The following is a 23,726-nucleotide window of genomic DNA, read 5'->3' as shown; positions in this document are numbered from 1 at the left end:
AGCTCAGGTGCCTATAGGCACATAAGTTCTGGCGCCCTAAGCCCTGCCCCTTAACACAGGCCACACCTCCTGAAGCCATGTCCTCTGGCCAGCCTGATCAGTGATGTGCCCCATTAAGCAGTCCCACCCAACCAGATGTGTCCCTCTTTTCCCTTCCCTTAATAGATAGCCAGATATGTCCCCCTTTCTCCCTCTCCCCAACCAGTACAATTAGCCTCCTCTCCTCTCTCCAGTGCGTCTCTTCATACATGCTCCGCTCTCACTCTGCAGAGGGAGGGAGGGAGAAAAGGGGAGCTCTTGGGGCAGCCAGTGAGCCGCCTTTCACACGTGGGACGCCTGTAGGCACTAGCCTTCAGTGGCTATTGATAAAACCTGCCCTGCTCTGGAGGAAGGAGAAGTCCACACAGATAAACAGCCTAGGCTGTGCCATCACTGGGAGGGCTACATACCAATATACAGCAATATATAGATATAGGAAGTGTTTCTGATGCTGAAACCAAGAAAGTTACCATAAAAGTGGAAACATGTATCCAGGAGCACCCACTTCGTGCTCAAAAATTTTAAAGTGTGTGCCTAGATCCTCACCCTTGTACCATAGGGTCAAAGTAAATGCAGTCCAAGAAGGATCGACACCACACCACACTGTACAGTATATGTATTCAATAGCTCTTAAACATTTATTGCATAAAATAAGAATTGACAGAATTGACAGCCCGCTGTTTCGGCCTAAAAGGCCCCTATCAAGTTGCCAAAGAAGTGTCAAATGCCATAAAAGTGGGGATCCTGAATACTTTTCTGCACTCTACTATAAGTCACTACTGTAATCTGTATAGACAAGGGGTGAGGGGTATGGGAGGAGAGAGAGGATAGCACACTCAGAAAGGTAGCAGTTGTCCCTGGCACGCCTGCCGGGGAATGATCTCACCTTTAGGACTGACTGACTAGCCCATGCATGGGCAAACTTGGCCCTCCAGCTGTTAAGGAACTACCAGTCCCACAATGCATTGCAGGAGTCTGACAGCCACAGTCGTGACTCATAAAGGCAAATGCATTGTGGGACTTGTAGTTCCGTAACAGCTGGAGGGCCGAGTTTGCCCATGCCTGGACTAGCCCATATGGGTCTTTCAGCAGTCTAGCGTTGTCCCTCTATATGCCGGGGACGCAGGCAGCAGTGGTGCTCTCAAGCAGGATTGGTCACATCAGCTGATCTCGATAGATGGCAGCTAGGTCCCGCTGGATGTAGTGCCTGGAGGCTGTGTAGGCAAATTTGTTAGCTGCATTCTGAACTTCCACTATGTGTGAGGCTAGAACGTCCTGCTGAAGATTCCTGGAAGGTACGGTGCGTGTGGAAAGGATACACGGCGAAGTCTGTGTTTGGTAGAAAAGACAATAAAATGTTTATTACGCAAAGCATTTCTGGAGAGAAGATTTTCTTCTTTCTGGAAACGCATTGCGATCTATGGAGATCAGCTGATGCGACCGATTTTGCTATGCGTCTAACACCACTACAGGATACAGGATGCTCCCCCTGTATGTACAGGAGTCTTCTATATATATATACACTGCTCAGTGTATATTGGACACTACCTACTGCAAACTCTTTAAGAATAATAAGGGTTTTTTAAAAACAACAAAAAAATGTGTGCAGAAAGGGCAAAGGTCACTGAGTAGGTGGGATTCCAGTAGTTGTTTTTTTATGCCGCATTTGGACATGTTAGGGGTATTCGGTTGGCCAAAAAACATTCTCGATTTCTTCCAAGTTTTGCAAGCCAGTCTTTTAGTGTTCCTGCGTATGAAAGCTAAAAATATTCGAAGAAAGACCCGAGCGGCATCCCACAATCCTTACTCACGCTGGCGTAGTCTTCCTGTGAGTAACGCTCCACCGTGTCCTGCTGGTGATTTCCCCGGTGTTACAGCACATGGATGGTCAGGGCTGGCGGTGACACATCAGTAGAGGGCTCTGTATAATAGATAGCAAAGCTTTTGCCTTAAAAAAGATTTTTGGCAGAGAGTGTTTTCCATCTGCAGCAGACAGACAAACAAGTCTGGTATCACTTTCAGCTGAGATTTTGTAAGACTGGAGGGAGAGAGGGTGAAAAGGCCATCGGGGACATCAGAGGAGTCGCTGGCGCTCGTAGTCTTGTCATCAGACTGTACCGTCATCCCCAATGACAGTGGTTGTAGGCAGGGGTGCTCAGTGTCGTAGCGAAGGAACTGTGGGCCCCAGTGCAAGTTTTACATTGGGCCCCCCAAGTACTCTATACATAACAATTGATATGGCGCACCGAAACCTGCCAAGGACATCCACAGTGTCAGAGGTGCAAGAAGGGGATGAGGTACAGTGGGTTAATATTATTCAAAGCATCTATAGAAGTGATTATTACCAGCACAGGACCAATAAAGGGCTAATGCTGTGGTTGAGGGTGGGCTCTTTGGGACCCCTCTGGCCCAAGGGCCCAGGTGCAGTGTAACCTCTTCATGCCCTATTGCTACGCCACTGGGGGTGCTGCTAGGCCCAGGCGAATTATGCAATCGTTTGGGGCCTCACCCACAGCAGCAACCTCCCATGCTGCCATTGCCGCCCTGCCTGTGGCTTACTTCAAGCACAGGGGAGGGGTTTCTCATGCAGAGTAGATAGCATTGGGCCTATGGGAGGGGTGTCTCATACAGAGTAGATGGCATTGGGCATGTAGGAGGGGCCTCTCAAGCAGAGTAGATGGCATCGGGCCTGTGGGAGGGGTCTCTCAAGCAGAGTAGATGGCATTGGGTATGTGGGAGGGGTCTCTTATGCAGAGTAGATGACATTGGACATGTGGGAGGGGCCTCTCATGCAGAGTAGATGGCATTGGTACATGTGGGAGGGGTCTCTTATGCAGAGTAGATTGCATTGGGCATGTGGGCGGGGTCTCTCATGCAGAGTAGATGGCATTGGGCATGTGGGCGAGGTCTCTCATACAGGGTAGATGGCATTGAGTATGTGGGAGGGGTCTCTCATGCTGGGTAGGTGGCATTGGGCAGAGGGGAGGGGCCTCTCATGCAGAGTTGATCATTACTCAGATTGCGCAACAGTCTTAAAACAGAGAAAAAAAGGTTATTCCATTTGGAGGATCAATAAAAGACTGCATGTAACAGGCCAGGGTTATAAGCAGAAAAGAAGTACAACTATCCCCAAAATAAACTTTGTTCCATTGCATCGTCATGCCAGCTATATTTTGTGTTTCGACCAGCAGATGGCGCAAGCACTTGTCTACAATCAGACTTCCCATCTGTCAAGAGGGCCTTCAGCAATGGAGCCAGCCATGTCACTGGTTCAGCGATACAGTTGCAGTTCTGCCATATTTGTAGTTCTGAAACAAACCCAACATGGTTTGAGCCAGACTGTGATAAATGAACACTCATCAATATTTCAGTATTTGAAAGGTTACCTACGAAAGGCCTCTTTGATCTCCGGCTCCCTTCCTATGTGGATAATGACCTGCTCTCATGCCATGCTAGCCAGTGGAGTCAGCATCTGGATCAAGGCGATTCCCTTGCCAAGCAGGCGGACATCCAAGTCATGGCGGCTTGGAGTTCATTCTTGTTGGACTCTGTTGTTTTAATCCACTTTATCCTGGGCTCTCTGACAAAATGCTCTTTCCTGCATAAGACGCAAATCCCTATTCCCCCTGGCCTACGTTGGACAGATAATCATGCTCTCGTACATATTGCCTCCACCGTCTCTGCTCTTCGGCCAGTTGAAAGGAACTTTGAAGTTGTGTTTTCTTCAGGCACAACCTCGGTCTTCAACCGCTTCTGGGAAACCAATCTTGTGCGTAAATCTGTAACCTCTCCATAGCGAGACAAGTATCCTTCTCTGATGAATGATGGCGAAGTCATGACTTCTAGTTGAGTGATTATGTAACCGCTCCTCTACTGTAAGGCAAGAGGTGCCTCAGTCTGTAGTGGTGGAAAGAGTCCACGGTTGGATGTGGTTGGATGGCGATGAAATGTTGGCACAAGAGAGCAGTTTTTGCCAGATACACATTGGTCATGTAGGAAAGAATTTGTCAACGACACAGATATCTGGCTGTGGGCCTCCAGTTTGAAGGGTGACAATATGGAGTGCCTTTCCTGTAGGTGTAAGCTGAGGGTGAAGTGTTACACTCTAAAAGGAAAAAAACACAGAGACAACGGGAGTCCAAATGGTGCAGTATGTCACGAAAACTGATGTATGATTGGAGCACAGATGAATAATGCTCACAAAGGTGGGTTGCAGAAGGGACACTGACCACTTCAGACAGGCGGAGATGCACAATCCCGACTGGATATCGTTGCTCTCTTGCAAAAGGCACATACAGCCTGAAAGCCTATGTGGTGGTGATAGCCACTAGGAGTCAGGTGTTGTAGAGCAGTGTTTCTCAACATTTTATTGGTATGTACCCTTTTAAAACCCTGTACTCACCAAGTACCCCCTAGCATAGTAAACATTATCACAAGTACCGCTTGACAAATATATATTTAATCATAGTACATGATAATTGGTTCTAAACAATTTCCAAACAGTAACTATTACTTTTAATTAGCTAAAACACTAATTTTGTGTTGTTAAAATAAAAATTATAATTTTCTAAAACTCTAAATTTGTTATTCTTGGTTAAGTATAGCAAGCCCGAGCACCCCCTGGAACCATCAGAAGTACCCCCTGGGGTACGCGTACCACACGTTGAGAACCTAGGTTGTAGAGGACCCCCCTCTCAAAGGGCAGTAAGACACAGAATAAGAGAAAAAAGGTGCCCAGGAAGGATAAAATGCATTAAAACCAAATAAAAAACCCAAAACCAAGGTTCCCTAGAGGCGCCTTGAATGCAGCCAGGGATGCTCAAATTCGGATTCGGAAGAGCTGGGCGGGGGGGTCAAGCTTACCTCTCTGACATCTTCTTCGCTCGTCCCTTGGCGCCTCCCATGATGCGGTCCACGCGGCGGTCACGTGACTACAAACACTTCCTCCTTCCGGGTTGAAGGAGGAAGCGTTTGTAGTCACGTGATGCGCGTGGACCGCATCGTGGGAGGCACTGAGGGACAAGCGAAGAAGACGTCAGAGAGGTAAGCTTGACCCCCCCGCCCAGCCCGCACAGCATTACTGGGAGATATCCGGATTGCAACTATCCGGGTATCTTCCGAATCCGAATTTTAGCATCCCTGCAGCTACCAGCATTTAGAGGCACTTTATTTGGCCTGAGGAAGTGGGCGAGTCCCCACGAAACGCGTTGCCTGTGCTTTATACTAAAAAACAATTCATTCTTATATGAATTTGGCATCATTGAGGTAAGCCACCTCATTTTTTTCTTTTTTTTAAATTTGGTTTTTACGCATTTTATCCTTTCTGGGCGTCTCTTTTCCCTTATCCTGTGCCTTTCCTGTAGATCCAGTCACTCCCAACAGTTCAGGAATTCCCAGTCCAAACCTTAAAGAAAACCTAGTGAATGTCATGTGACCAGTTTAACTTGCCTTCTTCCAGCCCCCTGTAGTCCACCTGGTCCCTCGCCGTCGTTCTGCTTTGTTCCTTTCAGCAGCTGCCCCCTCCGAAAGCTGCACCTCCTTGAATGCGCCTGAGGCTGGGAAACATCCCCCTGTCTGCCCCCCACCCCCCCCCTTCCCGGAGCATTTTGGGACACTAGGCATACTGACTTCAGAACTCTCACTAACCCAACATTCCTCAGAGATCACCTGACAGGACTATATGTCACACCTGTGATAAATTTCAGAATGAAAATCAGAGAGGAAAGATTTTACAGTGGGCAAACACTGACTAAATAATTTCTAATTTTAAATTTTAAATTACCATATTGTCACCACAGTTCCAAAACTTCAACTTCCCCTGCCTATATTTTTATAAGGTACTCATCACATTCGATGTTTACATCAAATCTAGCATATGTAGTGGAACATCATGTGGTATATACCTGTCTGAGAGGAATACATTGATGAAATGCCATCAGAGTACTGGCGTAGCTAAGGAGCTGTGGGCCCCGATGCAAGTTTTACAATGGGGCCCCCTAAGCACTCAATACATAACAATTGATATGGCGCACCAAAACCTGCCAATGGCAACTGCAGTGTCAGAGGTGCAAAAAGGGGATGGGGAACAGTTTGTTAATGATTACTACTATTCAAAGTATCTATAGAAGTGATTATTATGAGCACAGGACCAATAGAGAGCTAATGCTGCAGTTAAGGGAGGGCCCTTCGGGGCCCCTCTGGCCCAAGGGCCCCGATGCGGTCGCAACCTCTGCAACCCCTATTGCTACGCCCCTGAGAGTACAGCAGAATTACAATCTGTTATAACATCCACCTACAGACATGCCTCACTTCTCCTATATAATTATCCAACCTGCCTTTGTCCCGAAGTAATTTTTTTTTAAATAACAATACTAGCCCCCAGACAGCAGTTGATTGAGAAGAGCTGCCATATTGCTTATTGATGTAATATCCAGTTTAATCTGTAAACAGAAAACGATTACTTTTAGGCTGCTTACACACCAAGACGTTACAGGCGCACGTTAGTGCGCCTGTAACGCTCCCCCAACGCACAGCAATGTAACACAAGTGGGCTGTTCACACAGCCCACGTTGCGTTACATGTAACGCTGCACGTTCTCCGCAAAGTGCAGCATGCTACGGCGTTGGAGCGGCTATAGCCGCGTTAGACTGTTTGCACATGCGCAGTGGGGGGCGGAGAGGAGGCGGGGAGAGCCAGCTACAGTAGCCGCGCACATGGCTACTTAATATTCACTGCACTGGCGGGCGCTGATTGGCCGGCGGGACCACGTGATGCAGAGTGTCTCGCTCCGCATTACGTGGTCCCACTGGCCAATCAGCGCCACTCTGAGAGACATTATAGGACTCGAGCCGCCTAACGCGGCTCACTCTACCGTCGGCTCTTGCAGCACCATACGTTGTGTTAGGTGCACGTTATGCGACCTTAACGTGCCACCTAATGCAACGTCTTGGTGTGCAAGAAGCCTTAGGGCCCGTTCAGATCAGAAATGCGGATGGCCATGCGTGCGGAACGCGTGCGGACCGCAACGCGTACGAACGCATGGCCATCCGCGTTTGTGTGCGTTGCGTGGCTGATCCCATCACTGAAAAGTGAATGGGACAGCCACGCGTTTTTGCAAAATCTGCGTGCAGCATGCGTTCCCGGACCGCACAGGTCCGGAACGCATGCAGTGTGAACATTAGACATTGCACTCTATGCAATGTCTGATGTCGTGCGTTTTGGCCACCTGCACGCGTTTCCAAAACGCGGCTGGAAACGCGTGCAGTGTGAACGGGCCCTAGGCTGCATAGGCCAGTGATCTGCAAACTTGGCTCTCCAGCTGTTAAGGAACTACAAGTCCCACAATGCAGAGTAGGAGGAGAAACAAGAGAAGAGGAGCGAGGGGAAGAGGTCATCATTGATCTGACCAGCTGCTTGTTGTGCTGTGTGAGAAGTCTGACAGTGAGTGAGGAGAGGGGAAGCGCCCAGATGGTTGGTGAGTCGTGCAAGAGGGGGACGCATCCTCATAAGTTTGCCTCAGGCACCAAAAAGTCTAGAATCGGCTCTGAGCTCAACACAATAGCACACTGGCTGGCTGTGACAAACAAACTGCTGACCCTCAGCCACTCCATTCCTCCTCAGTCAGAACCGCAGCAATACCTCCCAACTTTTTGAGACGAGAAAGAGGGACACTTAAGCCACGCCCCTGCCACACCCCTGATCACGCCCCTGACACACTCCTAGTCACGCATACCATAAAGAGTTCATAAGAAAAATATGTTGTTTTATATTACAAAAACCACACTGGTCCTTTCTATCCTGGTCCATTTTCCTGCATATTAACATTTTAAAATCCTACTAATATAATAAATGGGAAAGTTTGGATGTTTGTTACTCGATCACGCAAAAATGGCTGAATGGATTTGAATGAAATTTGGCACACACATAGTACATTACCTGGAATAAAGTATAGGATACTTTTTATTCCCATAACCGAAAAGGGGGCGGAGACAAATACAAATGTCACTGGAAAATTTAAACTGCAGCCATTCTTACACTGTTAGTGGTAGGGTTCCCAAACTTTGCACAGTTGGTCACTGGGTGACTGGAATTAATATTCAGAAAAGTGGGTGGAGCCTATAAAAGCCAATCAAAATTCACCTATTGATTTTCAAAGGAAATATGTAATTGCTGTCATTCTTGCACTGTTAATGGCACAAGCCTCAAACCTGGTACAGTTGATCATTGGGTGACTGGGGTTCAATTTCAGAAAGGGGGTGGAGCCACAAACAGCTAATCAGATTTATTTCATTCCAATGCAAATTATTGATGTCAAACACCGCAAAGCTCACAAACTTGGTAATTGAGTAATTAATTAATTGTGTGTTAGGGTTAGGAAAGTAGGCACAGCCAACACCAGCCAAATACATAAGCGGGCAACAGGGGGTCATAAGTGGGCGGAGACAAATACAAATTTTACTGGGAAAATGTAAACTGCAGCCATTCTTACACTGTTAATGGTAGGTTTCTCAAACTTTGCACAGTTGGTCATTGGGTGACTGTGGTTAATATTCAGAAAGGTGGGAGGAGCCTACAAAAGCCAATCATAATTCACCTATTGATTTTCAAGGGGAATATTTACATTGCTGCCATTCTTGCACTGTAAATGGCACAAGGCTCAAACCTGGTACAGTTGATCATTGGGTGACTGGGGTTCAATTTCAGAAAGGGGGTGGAGCCACAAATGGCCAATTAGATTTGTTTCATTCCAACGCAAATTATCGATGCCAAACACCGCAAAGCTCACAAACTTGGTTATTGAGTAATTGATTACTTGTGTGTGAGGATTAGAAAAGTGGGCACAGCCAACACCAGCCAAATACATAAGCGGGCAACAGGGGGTCATAAGTGGGCGGAGACAAATACAAATTTTACTGGGAAAATGTAAACTGCAGCCATTCTTACACTGTTAATTGTAGGGTTCTCAAACTTTGCACAGTTAATTACTGGGTGACTGGAATTTAATATTCAGAAACGTGGGTGGAGCCTACAAAAGCCAATCAAAAATTACCTATTGATTTCTCAGGGGAATATTTCATTACTGCCATTCTTGCACTGTTAATGGCACAAGCCTCAAACCTGGTACAGTTGATCATTGGGTGACTTGGGTTTGAATTGATAAAAGGGGGTGGAGCCACAAACAGCCAATCTTATTTGTTTCATTTTAACGCAGGTTATTGATGCCAAAAACCAAAAGCTCACAAACTTGGTCATTGAGTAATTGAGTAATTGTGTGTTAGGGTTAGGAAAAGTGGGCGCAGCCAACACCAGCCAAATACATAATCAGGCAATATCGGGTCATCAGTGGGCGGAGACAAATACACATTTCACTGAGAAAATGTAAACTGCAGCCATTCTTACACTGTTAATGGCAGGGCTCTTAAACTTTGACCAATTGGTCACTGGGTGACTGGGATTAATATTCAGAAAAGTGGGTGGAGCCTACAAAAGCTAATCAAAATTCACCTATTGATTTTCAAGGGGAATATGTAATTGCTGCCATTCTTGCACTGTTAATGGCACAGGCCTTAAACCTGGTACAGTTGGTCATTGAGTGACTGGGGTTCAAATTTAGACAAAGGGGTGGCGCCACAAACAGCCAATCAGATTTGTTTAATCTCAATGCAAATTATTGATGCCAAAGACTGCAAAGCGCACAAACTTGGTCATTGAGTAATTGTGTGTTAGGGTTAGAAAAAGTAGGCGGAGCCAACACCAGCCAAATACATACCCGAACAATGTCAGGAAATCAGTGGGTGGAGAAAAATACAAATTTCATTGGGAAAATGTAAACTGCAACCATTCTTACACTGTTAATGGTAGGGTTCTCAAACGTTGCACAGTTGTTCACTGGGTGACTGGGATTAATATTCAGAAAGGTGGGTGGAGCGTACAAAAGCCAATCAAAATCCACCTATTGATTTTTAAGGGGAATATTTAATTGCTGCCATTCTTGCACTGTTAATGGCACAAGCCTCTTGCACTGTTAATCACCTGTACCTGGTACACTTGGCCATTGGGTGATTGGGGTTCAAATTCAGAAAAGTGGTGGAGCCACAGCCAATCAGATTTATTTTATTTCACTGCAAATTATTGATGCCAAAGACCGCAAAGCGCACAAACTTGGTCATTAAGTAATTGTGTATTAGAGTTAGGAAAAGTGGGCGGGGCCAACACCAGCCAAATACATACCCGGGCAACGCCGGGCGTCCAGCTAGTTAGTAATATATCAATTTAAAGGATGGGAATAAAGTTAAGAGTCAATCAAACAATTTTTTTAGTAGAGAAATATATATTTGCATAGAAAGAGGGACAAAGTCCTAAAAGAGGGACAAATGAGGAGGAAAGAGGGATAGGGCTCCCCAAGAGGGACTGTCCCTCCAAAAAAGGGACAGTTGGGAGCTATGCAGCAGTGCCACCTCCTCCCTTCTGCTGTGCTGCTCTCCTGCCTCCCCCCTCATTTACTGCCAGGCTCCTCACACAGCACAACAAGCTGCTTTTCCCCAATGATGACCTCTTCAGCTCACTCTCCTCTCACTTCACCTCCTACTGTGACTGCATGCTGTTAGCGTAAACACAGTACAACCATGCTGCCACTGTAATCTCGGTGCCTGGTGCAAGTGTTTCACCTTGCTTCATGAGAGAACCGGCCCTGGCTGTGACCTATGCATCTATACATGCTAACCTCCATCCTGCTTCATCCAGAGTCCCCTGCCTCTCAGAGAAGGTTACCGAGAGGTGGTGGGATCAGGAATGAACATTTCTGGGGAGGAATTGCGCACAGCACAGGAGGAAATGCTCGGCCTGGAATGCAACCTAAGCAGATTCAATTTCTGTAAATTCCCATAATGCCTGAGAGGCGGTTCATGCACTCCTGACCTTGTGCCTCTGTGTTCCCCCCTGCAGGAATGACAGGAGTGTAACATTCAATGCGGAGGAGCTCAGAGTGAGGAATCCCAGCAGTCAGCACAATGCGGGGGCTCCGACCCGCCACAGATAATTGCCTGGAACGCACGACACTTGTACACCTTCCAGATCCCAAATAGAATAAAATCATTAAAGCACGGCCAGCATCTGAAAAATATTACCAAACGGGGAACAACGCGAGTTCAGAGGGGCTCGGAAAACTAATGCAGCTTAAAGAGGAACTTTACCGAACAATAGCAGTAGGGGAGAAAATATAACTCAATACAATTAAAAAATAAAAGAGAGATCAAGAAATGATTGCTATTCACCGTGTGATTTGTTCATGTTGTTTGATCCACAATAAGCCTGAAAGTTATCAATTTTACTACTGGCAGTCATGGAAAAAAAAAGACAGCACCAACTGCATTATCTGTTATCACACCCACTAACAATGCGATAGGCTAAAATGTTGTTGTCTTTTGTTTGTTTTTTATAGCTAGACGTATGCACAGAGGGAGGTACTGGCCGGGCTAACAAAAAAGGGCGCACAGGGATAGTGGACAAAAAGGGCGCCGCCATAGACTGCAATGCAAAATATCGGCTATTGGGCGCCCGACAGGAAAAAAGGGCGCCCGAGAAATAGCGTTTTACAGGGATCGTGTTAACAAAAGGCTCCGTTTACAGGATAAAGTTTATAACAAATATCGTTTACAAGTTCGTTTTGACTTTGTATTATACTTATTTTTTCGTTTGTAAATTTCGCTTGTATGAGTTTTAATTAGTTTTTTCGTTTTAAAATTACGCTTACAAACCTATTACAACTAAAATTTTGTTTACACTTCTTTTTGCATTTAAAATTCGTTTTCAAATGTATAATGCTTAAATAACGTTTCTCAACCTGATTGTATTAGAAATACATCGCTTTTGGTATTAACTTTGTTTTTACACTTATAATGCGTTGATTATAGTTACTAAAATATCGCTTTAAATATTACTGTTATTTTAAGATTTCTAATGCAAATGCATAAGTGATTGTAAGGTTATCTATTGTATTGTATGTGTATATATATTATATATACCTTTTTCTACTTCTAATATTATTAATGTATACGTGATTTTAAGGCTACCTATTCCATGACAAATATATAAATTATTTTATTCATGTTATTTGAAGTGAAGTATTTTAAGGATTAAATATATTATTGTTTATATGTGTTTAGCGTGTTTGTGCAGTGGGGATGGTTAGGTTCAGGCATTACTAGGGGTCTAGGGGTTAGGGATAGGTACAGGGAGGGTTAGGTATAGTTACACTGCAATATACACACCAACAGGGGGGTGGTTAGTTGTAGGCACCACCAGGGGGGTCTTAGGTTTAGGCACCACCAGGGGGGTCTTAGGTTTAGGCACCACCAGGGGGGTCTTAGGTTTAGGCACCAACAGGAGGGTCTTAGGTTTAGGCACCACCAGGGGGGTCTTAGGTTTAGGCACCAACAGGGGGGTCTTAGGTTTAGGCACCAACAGGGGGGTCTTAGGTTTAGGCACCACCAGGGGGGTCTTAGGTTTAGGCACCAACAGGGGGGGTCTTAGGTTTAGGCACCAACAGGGGGGTCTTAGGTTTAGGCACCACCAGGGGGGTCTTAGGTTTAAGCACCAACAGGGGGGGTCTTAGGTTTAGGCACCAACAGGGGGGTTTTAGGTTTAGGCACCACCAGGGGGGTCTTAGGTTTAGACACCACCAGGGGGGTCTAGGGGTTAGGGATAGGTACAGGGAGGGCTCTGTGTGAGAGTAAGGTTAGGTATAGTTATAGTACAATATATGTCATATATACAATTTATTAAATTATGTGTATTTACACAAAAGGGGGGTCTAGGTGAGAGGGATAGGGATAAGGAGATATATCTGTGACCCTAAAGTTAGGTATAATTGTAGTAAAATACCTGTAAAACCTACCATTCTAATACTATGCTTAATACACGTGTAAATAGCGTTTTTTTTCTATAGACGCTATTTGACGTTTTATTTTAGAATTCGTTTACTGTTATAGACGGTATTTTGCCATTTCATTTCCGTTTATTTAACCTATTTAGCACTAAATTATCGTTTATAACATATTAAACGAAAATATGGTTTTGCATTCAAACGTACAATTTCGGCTACACCCCGCGCCCTTTTTTCCACGCGCCCTTTTTTGATTCAAGCGGTACTGGCTGCTTGGCGGTTGGAAACACTGCTATTTATGAATAGGAGTCGTTCATAGTTGTCAGTCCTTTAGGATCCGTTCCGCATACCTTCCAATTGTTTGAGATAAGAATCTAATCACGCCCCACCACACCCATAGTCATGCATACCACAAAGAATTTACAAGCCAAAGATGTCGCTCTATCATTCAAAACACTGGTCCTCTCTATCTTCAGTAGTTTTCCTTCATTTTAACATTTTAAAAAAGGGGAAATATATCAATTTAAATGATGGAAATGAAGTTTATAGTCAATTAAAAACACTTTCAGTGGAAAAAATACCTATATGTATACCAATTTCCTAATCAGTCCTGAAAGCAGGGGCGTAGCAATAGCCATATCAATAGCCATAGCAGCTGCTATGGGGCCCTGGGGCAGAGGGGGCCCAGTGGGTACTTAAAGGGGCACTACAGCGGAAAAAAAATATGTGCAAACATATACAAATAAGAAGTACATTTTTTTCCAGAGTAAAATGAGCCATAAATTACTTTTCTACTATGTTGTAGAGATGGGCCGAACGGTTCGCCGGCGAACGGTTCCACGCGAACTTCGGTGGTTCGCGTTCGCGTCCCGCAGGCAAACCTTTGCGGAAGTTCGGTTCGCCCCATAATGCACCTTGAGGGTCAACTTTGACCCTCTACATCACAGTCAGCAGGCCCAGTGTAGCCAATTAGGCTACACTAGCCCCTGGAGCCCCACCCCCCCTTATATAAGGCAGGCAGCGGCGGCCATTACGGTCACTCGTGTGCTGCCTGCGTTAGTGAGAGTAGGGCGAGCTGCTGCAGACTGTCTCTCAGGGAAAGATTAGTTAGGCTAAACTTGTTCCTGTCTGGCTGCATACCTGTTCTGTGAACCCACTACTGCATACCTGTGCTGTGAACCCACCACTGCATACCTGTTCTGTGAACCCACCACTGCATACCTGTACTGTGAACCCACCACTGCATACCTGTTCAGTGAACCTGCCACTGCATACCTGTTCTGTGAACCCATCACTGCATACCTGTTCAGTGAACCTGCCACTGCATACCTGTGCTGTGAACCCACCACTGCATACCTGTTCTGTGAACCCACCACTGCATACCTGTGCTGTGAACCCATCACTGCATACCCGTTCAGTGAACCTGCCACTGCATACCTGTGCTGTGAACCCATCACTGCATACCTGTTCAGTGAACCTGCCACTGCATACCTGTGCTGTGAACCCACCACTGCATACCTGTTCTGTGAACCCACCACTGCATACCTGTGCTGTGAACCCACCACTGCATACCTGTTCTGTGAACCCACCACTGCATACCTGTTCTGTGAACCCACCACTGCATACCTGTTCAGTGAACCCACCACTGCATACCTGTTGTGTTCAGTGAACCCGCCACTGCATACCTGTTGTGTTCAGTGAACCTGTCACTGCATACCTGTTCTGTGAACCCGCCACTGTATACCTGTTCTGTTCAGTGAACCCGCCACTGTATACCTGTTCAGTGAACCCGCCACTGCATACCTGTTGTGTTCAGTGAACCCGCCACTGTATACCTGTACTGTTCAGTGAACCCGCCACTGCATACCTGTTCAGTGAACCCGCCACTGCATACCTGTTGTGTTCAGTGAACCCGCCACTGCATACCTGTTGTGTTCAGTGAACCCGCCACTGCATACCTGTTGTGTTCAGTGAACCTGCCACTGTATACCTGTACTGTTCAGTGAACCCGCCACTGCATACCTGTTCTGTTCAGTGAACCTGCCACTGTATACCTGTACTGTTCAGTGAACCCGCCACTGCATACCTGTTGTGTTCAGTGAACCCACCACTGCATACCTGTTCAGTGAACCCACCACTGCATACCTGTTGTGTTCAGTGAACCCGCCACTGCTTACCTGTTCTGTTCAGTGGACCCGCCACTGTATACCTGTTCAGTGAACCCACCACTGCATACCTGTTGTGTTCAGTGAACCTGCCACTGCATACCTGTTCTGTGAACCCGCCACTATATACCTGTTCTGTTCAGTGAACCCGCCACTGTATACCTGTTCAGTGAACCCGCCACTGCATACCTGTTGTGTTCAGTGAACCTGCCACTGTATACCTGTACTGTTCAGTGAACCCGCCACTGCATACCTGTTCAGTGAACCCGCCACTGCATACCTGTTGTGTTCAGTGAACCCGCCACTGCATACCTGTTGTGTTCAGTGAACCCGCCACTGTATACCTGTACTGTTCAGTGAATCCGCCACTGCATACCTGTTCAGTGAACCCGCCACTGCATACCTGTTGTGTTCAGTGAACCCGCCACTGCATACCTGTTGTGTTCAGTGAACCCGCCACTGCATACCTGTTGTGTTCAGTGAACCCGCCACTGCATACCTGTTGTGTTCAGTGAACCCGCCACTGCATACCTGTTGTGTTCAGTGAACCCACCGCATCAGTGCGCATACCTGTGCAGTTAAGTGAACCCACCTACCTACGTGAGTGCACGCAGTGTGATATACCACTCCGTGCATACCCGATATGGACAAAACAGGTAGAGGAAGAGGTAGTGCCAGAGCCAGAGGAAGGCCACCCGGCAGGTCTGCGCGAGGTCGTGTAAATGTAATTTCGTGTGGACCTGGCCCACAGTACAGTGCTCGGAAGAAGGCACGTCCCATCACCTCCCAAGATTGTCAGGACGTGGTTGAGTATTTAGCGACACAGAACACCTCATCTTGCTCAGCCACCAGCGCTACTACTAGCACCACTTCCGCTGCATTTGACACTTCGCAAGAATTATTTAGTGGTGAAATCACTGATGCACAGCCATTGTTGTTACAGCCAGATGATTTTTCACCAGCTCATATGTCTGCGTTACGCGGCAACACTATGGATGTAACGTGTAAGGAGGATGAAGGACCTACTGATGGTGCATGTTTGGATTTTTCTGAGGCAAGCGAAGCTGGGCAGGATGATTACGATGCTGACGATGATAGGGATCCTCTGTATGTTCCCAATAGAGGAGATGAAGAGGGGGACAGTTCAGAGGGGGAGTCAGAGAGTAGTAGGAGGAGAGAAGGTGCTGAAAGAAGCTGGGGCAGCTCTTCGTCAGAAACAGCTGGTGGCAGAGTCCGGCACCATGTATCGCTACCTATGTACAGCCAGCCAACTTGCCCTTCAGCATCAGCTGCTGAGGTCCCCATAGTGCCCACATCCCAGGGTGGCTCAGCGGTGTGGAAATATTTTAATGTGTGTGCCTCAGATCGGACCAAAGCCATCTGTTCGCTCTACCAACAAAAATTGAGCCGTGGAAAGGCCAACACTCACGTAGGGACAAGTGCCTTACGAAGGCACCTGGAGAAAAGGCACAAACAGCAATGGGATGGCCACCTGAGCAAAAGCAGCAGCAGCACACAAAAGAAAAGTCACCCTCCTTCTCCTCTTCCTCCTTCAGGTGCATCATCTGCTTCTGCCGCTTTCTCCCTTGCACCTTCACAGGCACCCTCCTCCACTCCGCCTCTGCCCTTGAGCGGTTCCTGCTCCTCTGCCCACAGCAGCAGTCAGGTGTCCGTGAAGGAAATGTTCGAGCGGAAGAACCCAATTTCGGCCAGTCACCCCCTTGCCCGGCGTCTGACAGCTGGCGTGGCGGAACTGTTAGCTCGGCAGCTGTTACCATACCAGCTGGTGGACTCTGAGGCCTTCCGTAAATTTGTGGCCATCGGAACACCGCAGTGGAAGATGCCAGGCCGCACTTATTTTTCGAGAAAGGCCATACCCCAACTGCACCGTGAAGTTGAGAGGCAAGTGGTGTCATCTCTTGCGAAGAGCGTTGGGTCAAGGGTACACCTGACCACGGATGCCTGGTCTGCCAAGCACGGGCAGGGCCGCTGCTACATTATGTACACAGCCCATTGGGTGAACCTGGTGGTGAACGATGGCAAGCAGGGCGCAGCGGACCAAATTCTGACACCTCCACGGCTTGCAGGCAGGCCTCCTGCCACCTCCTCTCCTCCTGCTACATGCTCTTCGCTGTCCTCCTCCTCCTTGGCTGAGTGGCAGTTCTCCTCTCCAGCTACACAGCCCCAGCTCCGCAGGGCCTATGCTGCATGCCAGGTACGACGCTGTCACGCCATCTTAGACATGTCTTGTCTCAAAGCGGAGAGTCACACTGGAGCAGCTCTCCTGGCTGCTCTTAAGAAACAGGTGGATGAGTGGCTGACCCCGCACCACCTGGAGATAGGCAACGTGGTGTGCGACAACGGCAGCAATCTGCTTGCCGCTTTGCATATGGGGAAGCTGACACACATACCCTGCATGGCACATGTCATGAATCTAGTTGTTCAAAGATTTGTGGCAAAGTACCCTGGCGTAGCGGATGTCCTGAAGCAGGCCAGGAAGTTCTGTGGGCATTTGAGGCGGTCTTACACAGCCATGGCACGATTTGCAGAAATTCAGCGGAAAAACAACATGCCGGTGAGACGCATCATTTGCGATAGCCCGACTCGCTGGTATTCGACCCTGCTCATGTTCTCCCGCCTGCTAGAACAGAAGAAAGCAGTCACCCACTACCTCTACAACTACAGTAGAATGAAACAGTCTGGGAAGATGGGGATGTTCTGGCCCGACAACTGGACACTGATGAAAAATGCATGCAGGCTCATGCGGCCGTTTGAGGAGGTGACCAACCTGGTGAGCCGCAGTGAGGGCACCATCAGCGACTTAATTCCCTACGCTTACTTCTTGGAGCGTGCTGTGCGTAGAGTGGCGGATGAAGTGGCGAATGAGCGTGACCAGGAACCGTTACGGAAGGAACAGGCATGGGACCAATTTTCATCAGACCCAGCTGTTTCCTCAACACCTGCGGCAGCACAGAGGGGGGAGGAGGAGGAAGAAGAGAAGTCGTGTGCAGAAGACGAGTCAGACTCAGAGGATGATGAGCAAGGTGTTTCTTTGGGGGAGGAGGAGGAGGAGGAGGAGGGGACGGCGGCAGGAGAACACCCGCAGCAGGCATCGCAGGGGGCTTGTGCTGCTCAACCTTCCCGTGGTATTGTTCGCGGCTGGGGGGAGGAGGTTGACTTACGTGACGTCACTGAGGAAGAGCAAGAGGAGATGGAGGGTACTGGATCCGACTTTGTGCAGATGTCGTCTTTTATGCTGTCCTGCCTGTTGAGGGACCCCCGTATAAAAAACCTCAAGGGGAATGAGCTGTACTGGGTGGCCACACTACTAGACCCTCGGTACAGGCACAAAGTGGCGCACCTGTGGAAAGGATGCAGCACATGCAGAACCAGCTGTCAACTATGCTTTACAATGCCTTTAAGGGTGATGTGAAAGCACAACGCCAGCAAGGTACCACTGCCACTAATCCTCCTCCCATGTCCACGCAGTCAAAGACAGGACGCTCCAGCGATCTCATGGTGATGTCGGACATGCGGACGTTCTTTAGTCCAACGCCTCGCCGTAGCCCTTCCGGATCCACCCTCCACCAACGCCTGGAACGGCAGGTAGCCGACTACCTGGCCTTAAGTGTGGATGTAGACACTGCTGTGAACAGCGATGAGGAACCCTTGAACTACTGGGTGCGCAGGCTTGACCTGTGGCCAGAGCTGTCCCAATTTGCCATCCAACTTCTCTCCTGCCCTGCCGCAAGCGTCCTGTCAGAAAGGACCTTCAGCGCAGCTGGAGGCATTGTCACAGAGAAGAGAAGTCGCCTAAATCACAAAAGTGTTAAGTACCTCACCTTTATCAAAATGAATGAGGCATGGATCCCGGAGGGCTGCTGCCCGCCCCAAGACTAAGTCAGTCCCCGCACACACAGCATCTCTGCCTGCACACCGTGTGACTGGCTGCCTGGGCTGCCCCAAGAAGACTAAGTCGCTCCCAGTCCCTCCACACAGCATGTCTGCCTGCAGGCCGCTTGACTACCTTCTCCGCCACCACCAACAGGGTCCGGGACTCCAGGCGGATTGCTGAATTTTTTAGGCCGCTGCTAGCAGCGGCCGCTGTAATAATTTTTCTGGTGCGTGTACATGACTGCCTAATTTTTCTGGCTGCACTGCGGGCAGCTGCAACAACAAAAGAAAAGGCATGTACATGCGCCCATTCCCCTTCGTGATCATTACCTTGCCGTGGTGAAGGGGCTTGCGTATCACAATGAAGCAATGACCGGCGCCTAGATGAGTGTCTCGGGGGGCACACAAAAGATAATAAGGTCGTTGCTTCATTGTGGTCAGACCAAATTTGATCAGCTGGACAGTCACTGTTCTGTCATTCAGCTACATCAGCCAGGCGACTATATGGGCTGTAAAGCCACCAAAACCTGCACTCTCGCCATGGTGCGCACCAGTCCAGCACGGCCATCACTACACAAACAGCTGTTTGCGGTGCGTTACACGGTGAGTTTGGTGTGTCAGTGTGAAGCAGTACCTTAATTACACTACCTGATTGATGTATACACATGCAAGATGTTTTAAAGCACTTTAGGCCTGTCATTTAGCATTCAATGTGATTTCTGCCCTTAAAACGCTGCTTTGCGTCAAATCCAGATTTTTCCCGGGGACTTTTGGCATGTATCCCACTCCGCCATGCCCCCCTCCAGGTGTTAGACCCCTTGAAACATCTTTTCCATCAGTTTTGTGGCCAGCATAATTATTTTTTTTTTTCAAAGTTCGCATCCCCATTGAAGTCTATTGCGGTTCGCGAACTTTAACGCAAACCGACCGTTACGCGAAAGTTCGCGAACCCGGTTCGCGAACCTAAAATCGGAGGTTCAGCCCATCTCTACTATGTTGCTATCACTTAAAGTAGGTAGTAGAAATCTGACAGAAGTGACAGGTTTTGGACTAGTCCATCTCTTCATAGGGGATTCTCAGCTAGGGTTTTATTCTTTATAAAGATATTCCCTGAAATGGATTTATACAATGATGCTGGCCAGCTTCCCTGCTCCCTACACAGTTTTTTGGCTGTTGGACAGAGCAACTGCCATTCACTAAGTGCTTTTGAAGATAAATATATCCCTACACACATGCGTACACACATGCGACTATAGTCGTTTGAAACAATCGTTCCCCAATCATTCCAAGCGACGATCGTTTAAAAAAAAGCAGCCAACGGCCATTAAGTCTAAAGACGGACGAGCTAGATCGTTAAAGGGAAGGTTCAGGGACGCCTTTAAAAAAATAAAAATCCATATCCACTTACCTGGGGCTTCCTCCAGCCCGTGGCAGGCAGGAGGTGCCCTCGCCGCCGCTCCAGAGGCTCCCGGTCGTCTTCGGTGGCCGACCCGACCTGGCCAGGCCGGCTGCCAGGTCGGGCTCTTCTGCGCTCCACGGACGGGCTCTTCTGCGTCCCACGCGGGCGCGCTGCTGTCATCGGACGTCCGCCGGGCTGTACTGCGCAGGCGCAGAACAACTGCGCCTGCGCAGTACAGCCCGGAGGACGTCCGATGACGTCAGCGCGCCCGCGTGGGACGCAGAAGAGCCCGTCCTGAACCTTCCCTTTAAAAACGAACAATGTAGCTTGGCGGATTTTTTTCCAACGACGATCGTTTGCAAAAGTAGTACATCGTTGGAAATGGTCGTTTGTACTAGGCCTGACATGCGCATTTCGCTATTTCTCCATGGAACTTTTCATTTTTATGCGCAAGCGCAATAGTTTCTTTACGTGATGTAACGTTCGTTCTAACGATCAGATCGTTACACACTTTTAAAAACTAACTTTACTTAGGTCGTTCTTTCGTCAATTAAAAGTTCGTTCGTCGTTGTCGCATGTGTGTACGTAGCTTAAGAATCCCCTATAAAGAGATGGACTAGTCCAAAACCTGTCACTTCTGTCAGATTTCTACTACCTACTGTAAGTGACAGCGACATAGGAGAAAAGTAATCTATGGCTCATTTTACTCTGGAAAAAAATGTACTTCTTATTTGTATATGTTTGCACTTATTTAAAATTTTACAGTTTTTCGCTGTAGTGCCCCTTTAATGTATTCGCCATTAACTTTTAAGTGTTTCTCCGCCCTCTGACTTTGCCTCAGTGCCCGTGAACTATGTGCAGTTTTGATTGCACGATAATGTACATTGGCCAGATAACTCCTAGCCATAGGGTAGGGCAGGTCACATGAAAGTTTTGCTATGGGGCCCTATGATCTCTAGCTGGGTCCATCTGAAAATGGCGCAGGGAGAAAAATTGTGCACCGTTCTGCCGATAAATGTATCATAAAACGCAATTTACCATTTTAATGTAAATACAATAAAATGGTAAATTGCATTTTATGATACATTGATTGCAGAGAGCGGTGCGACATGAAAAACATGCAGGGGGTTGCTAGTATAGGCAGCGGGGGTCGGGGGGGGGGGGGGGAGAGAGGCGGCGGGACACTGGAGGGCATAGGCATCAGAGGTGTGCAGAGGCATATGTTACCTTGTCCTGGGCCGGTGATCGCTCCTTCCCTCCGCTCCATCACTTCGTTTGCTGTAGTCCTGCAGCCGCCCAATCACCATGCGGAGAGGAGACTGAAGCCACATGGTGATTGGCCGGCTGCAGGACTGCAGCAAACAAATGGAAGAAGTGAATGAGCGGAGGGAAGGAGCAATCGGCGGCCCAGGACAAGGTAACGTATGCATATTACACACATCCTCCCCCCGATGCCTATGCCCTCCAGTGTCCCGCTGCCTCTCCCCCCCCCAACCCCCACTGCCCTCTGCAGTTTTGAACACTTATAATGCTATTTAGCGTTATAAGTGTAAGGCACACTGCCTGCGCCATTTTTTAACACTTATAACGCTAAATAGCGTTATATAATGTAAGTCTATGCGGCGCCCTTTTAATTCCCCCAGCGCTGTGCGCCATTTTTAACTGTCACGCTCTAGCTACACCATTGCCTGAAAGAGGGACAGATGATGAATAAAAAAGTGGGACAGAGGGTCGGATTTGGTTCCTAAAGAGGGACTGTTCCTCCGAAAACGAGACAGTTGGGAGCTATGCTGTTGCGGTTAGTAGACCGCACTTCTGGGCCACCCATGACAATCTCACACAGGCTGATGTATTTACTCTGTAGGCTCTGATTGAAACACATCCGCCCCAGGCTCCAGCCAGACCACAGCGGGCCATAAGAGTGGCCACTACACTGGCCGCTCCCGCTGACCCCACCAGGTCTGGCGACAGATGGAAACTGAGCCTAAGGGCTTGTTCACACCTAGGGCGTTTAGCGTTTTTTTTTAACACCGGCGATTTTTAAAAACGCTCTGAAATCGCTTGTGCAATGAAGTTTTATGGAATAGTTTATATCAGGGCGTTGCGTCTGCTTTTCGTTCAGCAAAGTGCTGCACGTACCACTTTCAGGGCGATTTTGCTACAATGGAAGGTATAGGAAAAACGCGAAACGATCACAAATCTTTTTTTTTTTAATCTGGCGAATGCGTTCGCGTTTTTAAGAATAAATACATGAGGCTTGATTCACTAAGACAATTAGCATGCCTTATCAGAGACTAGCTGATGACCCGGCGGTATGTATTTGGCTGGTGTTGGCTCCACCCACTTTTCCTAATCCTAACACACAATTACTCAATGACCAAGTTTGTGAGCTTTGGGGTCTTTGGCATCAATAACTTGTATATTCCCATAGAAAATAAATTGATTGGCTATTATTTATTTATTTATTTTATTTACTCAAGTATTTATATAGCGCTGACATATTACTCAGCGCTGTACACAGTTTATTGTCTTGTCACTAACTGTCCCTCAGAGGGGCTCACAATCTAATCCCTACCACAGTCGTATGTCTAAGTATGTATCATGTAGTGTATGTATCATAGTCTAGGGCCAATTTTTTTGGGGGGAAGCCAATTAACTTATCTGTATGTTTTTGGGATGTGGGAGGAAACCAGAGTACCCGGAGGAAACCCACACTGACACGGGGAGAACATAAAAAACTCCTTGCAGATGTTGACCTAGCTGGGATTTGAACCGGGAACCCAGCGCTGCAAGGCGAGAGCGCTAACCACTATGCCACCGTGCTGCCCATCCACTATAGGCTCCACCCACTTTTCTGAATATTAATCCCAGTCACCCAGTGACCAACTGTGTCAAGTTTGAGAACCCCGCCAATAACAGAATGGCTGAAATCAATCTAACAAATCTGATTAGCTGTTTGTGGCTCCACCCCTTTAGTAAATTAGTAATAATAGTAGCAATGTAAATATTACCCTTGAAAATCAATAGGTGAATTTTGATTGGCTACTGTAGGCTCCACCCACATTCCTGAATATTAATCACAGTCACCCAGTGGCCAACTGTGTCACGTTAGGGAACCCTGCCATTAACAGTATAAGAATTGCTGCAGTTTATATTTTCCCATGTAAAAAATTTTGTTGTTGGTGCCGCCACTTTTCTAACCTTGACATACAGTCACTTAATTACCAAGTTTATGAGCTTTGGGGTCCTTGGTATCAATAATTTGTATCTTCCCATTGAAATTAAACAAATCTGATTGTCTGTTTGTGGCTCCGCCCCCTTTCTGAATTTGAACCCCCAGTCACCC

The sequence above is a fragment of the Hyperolius riggenbachi genome, chromosome 1 (assembly GCF_040937935.1).
Source record: "Hyperolius riggenbachi isolate aHypRig1 chromosome 1, aHypRig1.pri, whole genome shotgun sequence".
Taxonomy (NCBI): Eukaryota; Metazoa; Chordata; class Amphibia; order Anura; family Hyperoliidae; genus Hyperolius; species Hyperolius riggenbachi.
This window is presented reverse-complemented; position numbering follows the sequence as displayed.